Genomic DNA, 13,768 nt, shown 5'->3' on the forward strand with positions numbered 1-13,768 from the left:
CCAACCTGTAATTGAACCAAACCTTGTGTAACCTAACTAAACTTTTTAAACTCAAGGTTAGCTAAACTTAACCATGGTCTAACTAAACTGAACCTAACTATAAACTTAACCAAGCTTGAACTTAACCACAGGCAGTTAAAGGCATCATCTGCCACGTGTCCTTATCTTTGCACACCCTGGGTCAGATAAACTTAACCAAGGTTTAATGTTATCCTTCCACATGTCTTTGACATGTGCTGCCACGTGTCTTAAGGATACAACCTTAGAAAAAAGAAAAGCTTTGAAGCTTTCTCTCCAATGCTATGAGTGACATGAAAGAGGATGATGGCGACGGGTGGGCAAGAGTGCTGTGGGCAGGAGTCTAGAGCAATAGAAGCCATCGCTGGAGATGGTCATGAGCATTGAAGAGCCAAGAGCTACTTTCATTTCTCGACGTGAAGGCAGTGTCCATTGATGGTAGTGCCTGTTGAAGGCAGCTAGTTCATTGATGCTATTGCTTGTGAGCCATCTTGCTGTAGAAGAGCTGTAGTTTCTCTGCTTTCTCGAAGTCGATGTTGGAAAGATGCAAAAGAGAGATGTAGGTCTGTCTTGTTTATATTCGAATGTGAAGCAGGACTTTACAGCGAATTTGTGCGAGAGGATGCAAAATTTCATAGACGAAGGTAGAAAACCACAATTGAGATCTCGCTGATTGGATTGCTTGCTCTCTCCCGTTGGCTGGCTTGCTTTCTCCCTCCTGTTGGATAGTGCAAGAATTGCAAATGAGCCTCCTCCACGTTAGCGAATGACCAGCATGGTTTACAATGGTTTGCCTTGCGAAAACTCGACTACGAGGCCGATACAGGGATCGATTAAGGTGCACCCTTAGATGATAATAACCCTCTTAGCAAGAAGAGAAGGGCTTGGCTTCTTTCTTGCCCCTGGAGTCGGCTGCCTTGGAGAAGCCACTGTAGATTAGTGGAGGCCGTGCCCAGCGGGCTGTAGGACTTCGTAGTTGTAAGTGAAGCCAGCTATAGCATAGACTTCGGAGGTGCCTTGCTGCGAGCTAGGGAGCTATGTTGCAAGAAATCAGTAGTGCAAGGATGCAAGAGAAATTCATTAGCGGTGCACAGATAGAAGGCGTCATCGGGCTCATAGCTTGAGAGATCACATAGAAGTAGAGACTGTTGATGGAGTGCTGCCTCAGCCAAGAAGCTTAGTAAGGCACTCTGCATGAGCACTTAGTAAATGATGTAGATGGAGGTCTCAAAATTCTCTACAGCAAAGAGAGTTCTCTCTCTCTCTCAAAACATAGTACCTCGCTCTCTGAATCTCTCTCACAAGGAGATCTCTTACAAATGCTCAAGAAATGAACGAAAAGAATAGACATAATTCTTTCAATCAAATTCTGTTCGTTCTCACAAGGATGGAATTTCTCTCACCTAAAACTAAAACTAACCTAGGAGAAAACATGTGCTCCTAAGGCAAGCCTACAACTAATCTAGGCAACTAGACCTAAGCTCTAATACCATGTCAAAGTGTGGATCGTATAGCCTAATCTATCACTCAATGAGCATAAAGATCACAGAGGATCAAACCATAGAAGAAACTTCATGAGAGGGACACACGGTAGGCAATACTCAATCTATTCCAAATGTGTGTGTGTACACAACAATACATGATAGGCCTCTTATATAGAGAGTGCCCTTTGAATAGTCAACATCTGTGGGATCCTCTGGTCCACATCTCTCCTTGTGGATATCCTCAATCCACATCTCCATTTCATGTAGTCCACATCATAGGGTGGCTACTTTGATTCTTTCCTTAGCACATACTTAGCCTTTAATCTATGTGCTCATGGCACCATATCTCAACACAATATACACCTAGCATTCATACACTATCACAATGTGATCTTTCCAATTGACTATGATGGATAGAGTTGATCTTTGGTAAGCTCCAATTAGCCTTGGAGGCCGAATATTGGGGCAAGAGTACTGAGAGAAAGAGCATGAAAAACTTCGGTAAACATGATTTTTTGGGCTTAAAGGAGAAGATATGCATCATCACACGTCCTTCTAAGAATATCTTTTAGTTTGATATGCCAATAGTGTGTGATTGTTCAAGGTAGAATCATCCCTGAACACTCAAAGATTAAGCTTTGCCAACTATTAACAAAAACAGTGAAAAGAATGTATGGTCGGCGGATCATAGTCAGAAGACAAAGAGCAATCAAAATATAGTTTCTCATCAAAGAAAAACATTCAACATTGGAACTACATAAAAGCTACTTTCTTTCTATTCCCAAACATAGAGAAGAGTGCATAGCATCAGCATAGAAGTTGCCAAAAGAGCATAAGTAGTATGAATTCTGTTTGACAGTAGTATGGCTATTACATATCAAGACACTATTACCAAGAAGATCGCAAAAGGCATTATAATTGACAATCATGGTTCTTGGTAACTGCCACACATACATGACTATTGATAGTCATGATTACTAGGACTTATATGGTGCCTAAATACCCCTCAACACCTAGCACTCCCAATGGTCAACCTTTTGGGAATAAATAGCGTAGACACAAACCCTTCCTAGCCTCCATGGTGAAAGTTCTACTGATTACAATTGTACCATTTCATGGCCTTATGCCAGGGATGGGAACCCATGAAATATAATGTTATCCATGATAATTCATACAAAATGAATAAAGAGAACCATGCATGAATCAGCATGTTCACATTCCATTGGCATGGAATGGATACATCGCTCCAATCAAGCAAATAAAATTATGTCAATGAAGCTCCAGCATTCGCAACATATATCAGTGTAGAGTCCTCAAAGAAATTCTTCATTCCTCTTTGAACCATTTGAATTTGCCTTTGATCACACCATTGGAATACTGAATTCCGAATCAGCTTTAATCCCTTGTCTGAATTCTGGTTTCTAACTAGAATCTACCACAATCCAGACTATTGTTGGAGTCCAATCTGACTATCAAAATATTTCCAATAACAGAGTTCAAAGACATAGTGAGAAAGCTAATACAATTTAGAAATATGTTGTCTAGTTAGATTTTGAATAATGAATCAAAAATAAAATAATAGATAGTCAGACTATCATAAAACTGTAGTTGGACTGTCGGACCATTTGTCCACGTGATGCCAATTGTCTGATCACCACATGCTGAGTTAAAGATCACAACAGAACTTCCCTTCACTAAAATCAGATTAAAAATCCTACTTTCGGACTGGTTCCAAACTTCAGAAGGCATCTGACCTTCAGCAAACTACCTAAAACATAGCAGAACTGTTTGCTGAATTTCTATTTCCTCTTTTTCCTTTCCCCAAGCTTTCATTTGCTGTATTTTTTAAACCTTGAACACTTGCCAAGTGTCATAATATTTTCAGTATAAAATAGAGGTGATTAGGGGACTCCTTTGGGCTATTTCGGCTCCATTTTGGGCTCTTTTGGCTTCGAGTTAAGCTCCTCCTTTTCCTTTCATCTTTCATCATTGTCATTTCATCCACATTAGCATGAATATAATCATTATCATTTTTAAATTTTGTTTTATATTTGCTTCTAAACTTTCAGTTTGTGCTTTTGTACTTGAGTCCTCCCAAACAACTGGAACTTTTCCAAAACTGGAATGTGACTATAAACCAACTAACTTCTGATTTCACACTATGCATCATCCCATTTTTTGGACTTGAAAGAGAAGATATGCATCATTGCATGTCCTTCTAAGAATATCTTTCAGTTTGATATGCCAATAGAGTGTGATGAAAACAAGTTTGTTGGGCCTTACTTCAAATCATCCCATTTGTAACACATATTATTTTCCCCGTCAATGTTCCAAAGTTTCAGGGAAATACTAATTGTAGATTATATGGTAGTGAAGTTCCTCTCATAACTACATTATGGTAGGTGGATTCATCAATGTTTCAATGATCTTATGTAACTTGTCTAACATACATACATTGTGAGTTTTCTAAAAATATATATTTTTTGCGAGTGTAAGATGTGGGTTAGATTTTGAGAAGACTTTTTGTTTCACAGTGTTTTATGTGACATATCCATCTTTTATGTTCCTTCTTCTTATAGTAAATTGTGGTATATAAATTGCATACAAACATTACTTTTAAAGAAAAGATTTTAGGATAATAGCTCATATTATGATTTCTCCATTTGAATTGGTGTAAAGAGTTTTGACCTTGAGTGACTTTTTGGTGTGCTATGCAAGGCACACAATTTGTACGATATTCTATTTTATCCATCTCTTTTGTGATGAGCATTGTACGAGGAGTTATGTGATAGTTGAAACTTTTTGTGCTATGTATGATTAGCCCATTTTCATCTTCACATTTCAACAATCATTATTCACTAAAAATTGAATATTTTGTGAAAGGAAGGAGTATAGAATAACCTACAAGTACATGACCATGATCACTTGAGAAATTATTGAAGTGAAGAAATTTACAAAGGTGAAAACTAGTCATTGGCCTTACATCATTACATCTAGTACTCAAACCCATTTTGCATATACAATCAAGCCAATTGTATCTCATATTGTAGCTAAGTGATTTATCAAGTAATTAATACCATATTGAGGGCCTTGAGTAAAGAGAATCAAGTTATCTTTGGATTAACTTAACCAGTTATAAAAACATTTGATCTAGATTTGGTTCTGATTAAGTGAATAAAATCAAATGGAGGAAAGTTGGATTAAGAAAAATGCAATTAGACTTCATGTGAATTTTGAGCCTTTGAAGCTGCACTGCTTTCATATCAGTAAGCCACTTTTGTAATGTTGGTAAACACTCTTTCTGCATCATCAACTGTTTAGTGAGTTGTTGAATCTCCTTTTCCTTTTAAAGCTTATACTTTTCAAACTCCTTTTTCTAATCCAAAACATGTTGTTTTAGTTCCTTGATATGGTGAAAAACATCGATTTTTCTCTATAATTCCTAATTATCTTTCTGTAAAGCTTGCATTTGGGTTGAATACCCTATTTGCATTTCATTCTGCTGTTCCTAAAACTATTTTAACACCTTCATGGCATGATCTACTTCTACCATAGACACTTTCTCGAACAACCGTACTGCACAAGCTTCTGTTTGTGTCATACTTTGCCACTGGTTCAGATAGCACTGCTAAACTACTATTAAACTGTTCTCTGAGATTAGTTGCCAATGATTTTTTGACATTGAGCTTAATCTTCCTTTCTTTACGAGTCTCCTGCATATTCTTCAAAATTTCATTGCCTCCAATTGGTACATCCCACAAACTGTGTGCTAAGCTTTTTCCAAACATCATCTTATGTGCTTCCTCATTAGTATATTTGGCCTCTTTTAAATCCTCAATTACTTTCCACTTCTCCTCATCTGTTGATGCCTTCTACATGTGTGTCTCTCTTTTTGCCTTGGTTCTAGTTTCTTCATTCACTTTTGGGATCTCCTTTAAAATTACTGAAGACCTCTTTCCATACTCAAATAGAGCTATAATAAATGGACCAACTTTTGAGTGATTATTGGTACCTGTAAGAGTTTTCTTACCAACCTATATCATTAGCCTTCTATAGATTATGTTAGACCATGAAATATTATAACCTTTCTCAGTTGCTCTCAGTACAGAATAGCTTTCCCTTGACCTTGTATTGGTCCTGACAAGCAATTGGACCCTCTCGAGGTACCATTCGAGTTGTTGTCTTCTCATAGAATCTTGGATATTGTACATCAAAAAATAAAATTTTGCTATTGTTGGTAAACCAAACTCCTGAAGCATGTCAGCCTCAACATCCTTATCATAAGCTATATCTTCTTGAATCAATGGCACCTGAAACACATGAGATATAATTCTTGGGTTCGCCACCATACTTGGAGCTATGAGTCCTCCCATTCTCTAAAATTCTTCATATTGAACTATTGCCTCAGGTTGCGCCTTCCAAACATTCCATGGTAGACCAGCCTACTCCATCAAGCCGGCCTCCTCCAGTCAATTCAAATGGAATTTTAGGTCCAGTAAAATTCAAAATTTTTTTAATGCACTTTGCCCAAATGGTTTTTTCATCGACAGAGAAACAGTTTCCTCAAAAGAATTATCTTCTTCTTCTTCAGCAGTCATCTCTACCTCTGGCTCTTGGCTCAACTATCTCCTTGACCCATGAACTCTTACGCATTGGTTGCAACACATGCTTCCTCCCCATGTTCACTTCTATCTCAACGACCTCGCTCAACAATTGTAGATCAGCTTCTTCCACTCTAATGACTTCTGAAAATAGTCAAAGATCCATGTGAGGAATATATCCCTATGAAAATGGAGCCAAGCTACATCCACACAATCAGCACAACTTACAACACTCGTTGAGATCACAGGACATTGCACTTCAACAAGTTGAGTAGACTCAAAGCTCTCCCACACACACGTCTGAGAATGCATGTGCCAGTGTACTATATCATGATGCCACAGTCCAGTCATCACTTTGTAGAGAATAATTGTGCTCCTTGGTCGGCTTCTCCATCCATCCAAAATATCATCTCCAGGAGAACCTTCTATATGACAACTTCCTTGCCTCGTGCCAAATATCACCTCCGTGTGCAAAGGTACAACACTTGTAATGATCTTACTCGGACCTATGTCAGAACTTCTCTGGAATCGGATTTAGATCAAACCCCCATCGGATAATCTGCAGGTTGGACAACCATTGGATCGGACCAAAGTTGGATCATCTGTGTGTCGACAATTGGTCAGAACCCAAACTGGTCGACCACCCTATAGTCGGACCCCAATCGAACTGCAACATCCCTCATGTAGCCCTCTATTATTTGCTTAATCCTCTAGGAGCACTACCACATTCTTCTCATGCATGAATAAAACCATTCCGATATTCCTCCATACTAACAAATAAGGGAGTTGGATTTCCGTGAGATTTGTGAAACCTACCAGCACTGTACTATGTGCATTACTTTTGTATTCTCCACCTGACAAATGCAAATCATTACTTCCCCCTTCACATACTTTGGCTCTAACCACCTTCTGCTTTGGTTGAGTTGGATCATTCCCAAAATATGTTTTAAGCCTAAAACCATTGACCGATTTAGGAAAAGTATTGCCATGCAAATCACTTACTAGAAATATTCCTTGGGTGAGTACTTCCACAATTCTATAAGGTCCATCATATCTCAATCTCAATTTTTTTGGATGAGGTCCAAGCTTAGAATTATACATCAACACCAAATCACCTCTTTTGAACAGTTTGAACTTTATAATCCTATTGATCCAAACTTGTCTTCTTCTTTGAATGATCTCCAAAATGCCTGAACAATAATTCTATCATTATCTAACTTCAACAATTGCTGAATTTTGAAATTCATGGATTCGTCCGGAGATAACTTGTGTTCTACAACAATCCTCAAGCTCCCCACAATAAACTCCATTGGAACAATTGCCTCTATGCTATATACCAATCTGAAAGGAGTCATACCTATGGTCACTTTGAAGGCTGTTCTAAATGCCCACAGAAATGAATCTAGCTTTTGATCCCACTCCTTAGGATTATCCTCAATTGCCCTTCTAGAAATTTTCATACTAATCTTATTTGAACTTCATTACCCTATGGATAGTATGCTATAGACTTCTTATGCAACATCATGTGAGTCTTAGTTAGCTTTGCAATAAGCTTATTAATAAAGTAAGTACCTCTATCATACACTATCTCAATTGGTATTCCAAACCTTGTCATGATACTATGATACAAAAAATTTGCAACACTTCTTCCCTTATTATCTTTCAAAGCTACTGCCTCAACCCACTTAGTATAATAATCAGTATTAGCAACAAGTATGTGTATACCTGGTTGCTGGCTTAATTGGACCAATAAAATCCAAGCCCCATTTTTGAAAAGGTTCAACTGGAAGAATTGGTTGATGAGGCATCCTCTCCTTTGGTGATCTAACATGCTAAACACTCCTTTGCATATTGATAAGCATCTTTAAACACTATCGTCCACCACAGGCTTGCCTACGTAATCTTTGTGCCTGTGACCTCCCCTGAGAAACATCCTCTAGCACTTCCAACATGTGCCTCTATCAATACTGCCTGTTGCTGCCTGCTACTCATGAAGTGGCACACATCTTCTAATTACTTGATCAAGGCCTCTTTTATAGAGAACCCCAGTAATAACCAAATAAGGCTTACTTTGTAACACCATTTTCTGATTCCTTGTCATGTTGGACACTCTCCATAGTAGGGGCTTCCATTCCACTAGAAATCCCTTTGTTTGTTGCTCTTAAAGTCTTCAATTGAGGCCTCCAACTTCAAACTCTTCAATTTGGGGGTAACAGTGATCTTTGCTTCTATTGTGAACCATTGAACATGGTTTAGTGCTAGAAAGTTTCATTATTATGTCAGTAATCTTTGGGCTTTTGGATGGTTGCTCATTTGAAGTGATCTAAAGGATTTTTCAGCTTCACCTATGGAGCACTATCTTGAATTTGATAGTTTTTGGAAAGGTCATGATGCATTTATGATATATTTGTGAAGTGAATATGCCTTCATCTTGTTGTTCTTCAAATGAAGCTCATGTGAAGAAAAATAAGCTCAAGAAGAAGTCAAAGCTTCACGTCAAAAAGACTCCAGTTAAGAGGCTTTTGGAAAAGCCAACTGGTTATACTTATGCTAAACAACTAGGCCTTTTTGAGTTTCTCTCTAGCAATCTACATTTATATGGTGCGGGAGATTTCTTTGTTTACAAAGATTAGTCATTTTGTAAGAGATAGACACTACCTGATAAAGGTAAAACCCTCTCATGGCTACCTTTAAGATAGACACGTTCAATGGCCAAGATTCACACTTGGAAAATAAAAATCAAATTTGTGCTTATGAAAGAGAATTTGTGGAACTTGGTCAAGTTAGGGAATCAATCATCTCAAGAGGGTGAATCCACCACAACCAAAGGTAAAGGGAAGGCAAGTGACTCTTCTTCAACTACACCTGCAAATCCTAAAATGATAGAGAAAGCTTATGCAATAATTGCATTAGGCTTGGGAGATGATTATGTGCATCATATTTTAGATTTGGAATCCCCTTTTGAGCCTTAGCATAAGTTAGATGTGTTATTTGGTGCTAGCTCTCATACTTCTAAGTTTAATTTGAAAATTAAGTTCTTTGAACTTAAGATGGATGGAGACAATGTTGCATTTCATGTTAATACTTTTAGGAGTCTTATGACACAATTGGCCTCAATCAACTCTCTAGTTACTAAAGATGATGCTATGGCCTCAAGACTATGATTATGTTGTAACTACCTTGAAGAATCTTCCCTAACCCACATTGGAGGGCATCATCAGTGCTTTACAAGAGGAAGAGAGAAAGAACAGTTCAAGAATGGGTGAAGTGCACACACAAGCACTTGCAGTAAAGTTTTCATTAAAGATCAAGTACAAGGCATGCAAGCATTGTGGAAAGACAGCGCTTATACAACTCTTCTAATTGTATATTCACACCAGATCCCCCACCTTTTCTTTCTTTGATTCTACTCCCGTACTCTTTAGTTGTTCCTTAATTATCTTCTCAAGTTTAGAGTCTCCTTTAGGACTCCTTTCCTCTTTTTTCTTGGTTTTACCCTTTGTTTTAGACTTCTTGTCTTTTACTTTTTTACCATAACGCTTTAAGAGAGAGGCCACGTTAGCAAGGCTTACTAGTCTGTGCTCCAAGGCATTTTCGGTAAACTTGCTTGTAACTACCCTATTGTTTTGACATATTTGTTTCAATGCGATGGCTTGCTACTACTATTATCCACTTTCTTTCTTAAAATTTTTGTTGACTATATTCTCTTACAATACCTCTTCATCTTGATTTGCCAATGTGACACTAACCTCATATAGATTGTTGTTGGCGGTGTCCATCTTTTAAGCAATGATCCCCGCACTTGACCTCTATGGTTCCAAATTTCCATTACTCAACATTTCTTCCAATTATACTAGCAAAGCCAAGTTCTGAGTTAATTTGGCCTTTGTGATTCCAAATTCCGATTATTGAAATCAATCACAATTAACACTATTTGCAAGTATGCCTACATTTTGTGTAATTTGTAGCCTGATGTATGGATTCTCCATAAGGCCACACAAACATTTGATGTAGGGTTCCCTCAACTCTTCCAGTGACAATGAAAAATCTCCTCTCCCATTAAAATCCTATGGCGCATGCCATGGATGATTTTTTCAAGTTAGTTTCGTTAAGAAGCTAAACTTTTGTATTGGCATCGAAAGTTTGTATGTCCTAATAAAAATAAATGTTTGAAACAATCGCCAGGATTTAAAACTTTTATGCAAAAAAAGATAAAGTTTCGCTAGGATTTACATTTTCTTCTTAAAGATTCAAAAGAAAAAATATAAAAAAGTACTACATTCTATGAATATTGTGAAACTAAAAAAATGAGCTTGAAAACTTTCGCTAAGATTTTATATAATAAATAAGCATAGCTTCGATAAGAACGGGTCCCCTGATTTATAAGCTTGACACCTTACTAGTCCCCTTTGTTTACATGGGTGTGGTGCCACATTGAAAGGGATCATTGGATCCACCAAAAAATGGGGTGGCCAAAGTTGGGCGTGGGTTTTACATATTGAAGGCATTTATTGCATCAAGGTTGATGGGGCTTGAACTGACGATGCATTAGAAGTTTGATGTAATCCGTCGCCTAAAAGTTTGCCACCTATATCATGGGAAAGAGAACTTGAGGAGGTCTCTCAAAGAGCACGTGATTTCTTGCCATGTGCCACGTGTCCAGGAATTGCTTGAGTAACATGTGTCCCTCTATTGGTGGGTAGGTTCTTCTCCATCTATGTTTGTTAGCACTGCCCCGCTAGGGGCAGGCTATAGCAACTAGATGCTTTCTCGTCTAAAGAGGACTTGCTAAGCATGGAAGTCAATTACTTCTATTTTGATTTCTTATGAATAGACTTTCCTCTTTACTGCATTTCACCTTTTCATGAGCATCTCCACATTGGATTGGATTCTTGAATTTCCAGCTGGAATGCTTGGTTGTGTACTCGATTCAAGCATCTTTGTGGCAGCTTCAAGTAAGCGGATGTTATGGGACAACTGAATATAAGGACTCTTGTGAAATGAAGATTGTACTTCCTTATCATCATATGCTCCACAAGGCTCGAGAGATGGCATAGCTTCAAGACCCATAAGCCTCACAACCACACTAGGTATTTGCTTGCTTGCCTTCTTCTCAGGAGTCTTCTCTTGCCTCTGACATTCTTCCCAATGAGTAGAGAATGTTACCAAGATGGGAGTGAGGCCAAACATCTATCTCAGTAGACCTTTGGAGCTATGATGAGCCTCCTTGTATAGTCTATGTTCGAACATAGTTCTGTCGAGCATCAAAGGGCTCTTCTGCCTATGAGACTCATTGCTTTTAGCCAATCCTCTCTAAAACATGGAATAATCTTGCCCGACTTGCTCCCTCCAGAGGCGAGATTCCTAAACCAGCCTATTGTGTTTATAACGGCCAAAGATAAGCCCTAAAGATGAGCGTAGAAGACTGGCACATTCGAGTTTGTAAATGTCGCCCCCTGTTTCTTTCAGGCTCCCGTCGTCCACACATCGATCTACACGGTTTGAATATCATAATAGCACTCCTGTAACATTTGTGGAGGGATGAGATTGTCGTTACAGCGTTTTGGGTCATCATCTAAGCGTAGTCAGTTGCCAATATAACGGGGATTAGTGATAACTGTCTACGAGGGCGTTCAGACGACCGTCTTTTTGTAAGAAATCCGCGTAAAGAAGTGAGAAATCCTTGCGTTTGTGGACGAGAAGACGCTACTCGCGTCGATGTACTAACGCAGCAACAAAGCCATAGGAACTTCAGCCCATGCAACGTGTTTAATGCACCTTGTGTGTCTATTTTGTTACGATCTGTGTATAGCTGTAGGAGAAGGTAAGTTTGTGCTTCTCGGTAAGCATCCCCTTCTGTGGTTTTGTTAGTTCTCAGTGCGTTACTTTTCTGTGGTCATGTTACAGAGAGCCCCTGTTTTGAGGAGTCAATTTGCCCTAATCTGAGCCCTACTGCAATGAGTCTGGATATCAACTCTCTCTTGACGAGTTGTACTCTGTCTCATCATCGCCGCATATACGCTTCCCTCGTGAAGAGCTAAAACATGCCGTGCCTTGTGGGAAGCACTTGGAATTTAGAACCACCGTCAAATATCCTATGACAATCAAGATGGCTAGTAAACGATGTTTACAATATGGCTACCACAGACATGCTTGAACGAAAGGACAAGATGTTGAGGCACGAGTCGGAGGTGCTTTCTTTTCAGCAAGATGTAGTCAACAAACAATCACGGGAAATCAAGGATTTAAAAGAGTAGGTGGTAAAGTTGTTAGACGTTACTAGAGAGCAGCATCAAAGGATTTAAAAGAGTAGGTGGTAAAGTTGTTAGACGTTACTAGAGAGCAGTATCAAAGACTACAAGAGCAAATTCAGAGACTACAACTCTTAGAATCAGACCTGGCAACTATGGATGGGATGCTAGGCACAACTAAGCAACTTGTAGTAGTGAATTTGCTCTCTCTTTTGTTGAGCTTATTGGACCATCGAATTTTGGTGGTGGTGAAGGATAACAAAGATGGTTGGATTGGGAAAGGCAAGGTCTTCTCTAAGGAAGAGCAGGTCGGTTATCTTCGCACATGGTAGAGTTGGTACAACCAGGTTAGTCATGATGATGCAGTCAATATTGAGGAGTATTGTTAAATAAGATCGACTACAAAGGGAGGAAGAGAATCCATCTACTCTTTAAATCCTTGATCTCTTGTGATTGTTTATTGGCTATATCTTTTCAGTAAGATGTGATCAACAAACAATCAGGAGATCAAGGATTTAAGAGAGCAGATGGCAAAGTTGCTAGACATTACTAGAGAGCAGAATCATAGACTATAACTCTTAGAATGAGACATGGCAGCTATGGATGACGTTGGACCATCAGATTTTGGTGATGGTGAATGATAACAAAGGTGATTGGATTGGGGAAGGCAAGGTATTCTCTAAGGAAGAGCAGGTCGGTTATCTCCGCACATGTTTCAATGTATCTCTTGTTGATCTTAAATTTTTTGTTGACAAGCTCATTGACAAACCGATCTTGATGCCAATTCCGCTTTCGTTTCTTGGAATTATATAAGTTGGTTGAGCTCATCAATATTTAAAAGGTTCTAAAAACCGTGGACATTCTTATTGTGGTCAGATTGGATTATGCTTATATAGAACCCCATGGAATCATTTAAAATTTCATGAGTCATATCTCATGACATGTTGTGTATCACAGATAGTTTTGCATGTAGCATTACGTCCTTTACTTTCTTTGCCAAAGACTCACACTTCGCAATGTCCCATTTCTTTGCATCTTGGAATCTCTTCCTCCCTATGTAGTTGATCTTCTTATTCCAATACTCCTCAATAGTGACTACATTATCATGAATGACATGGTTGCACAAACTCCACTAGGGATAAGATTGTTGGAAGACATTTTAAGTCATATTACTAGACTCAGCAGTGCTTTGGGATGCATTGCGTTAACCTTACAATGGTTTGTCAACTAACTTCTAGCGAAAGGCAATGAGACGGTGGGGAGGAGAGGACATGTTGATGGGGATGAGTCTAATACACAGGTTGTGGTTGCAAATGGGGGGATATGTATTTGCGAGCTTTGAGTGAGCTTTCTTGTTTAATTTGCGAGCTTTTTTGTAGACTGTAGGTGCAAAATTATATTGTGAAGAACTTTT

The sequence above is a fragment of the Dipteris shenzhenensis genome, chromosome 15, assembly GCF_047967505.1.
Source record: "Dipteris shenzhenensis isolate YYH24624 ecotype China chromosome 15, Dip_SZ_1.0, whole genome shotgun sequence".
Classification (NCBI taxonomy): Eukaryota; Viridiplantae; Streptophyta; class Polypodiopsida; order Gleicheniales; family Dipteridaceae; genus Dipteris; species Dipteris shenzhenensis.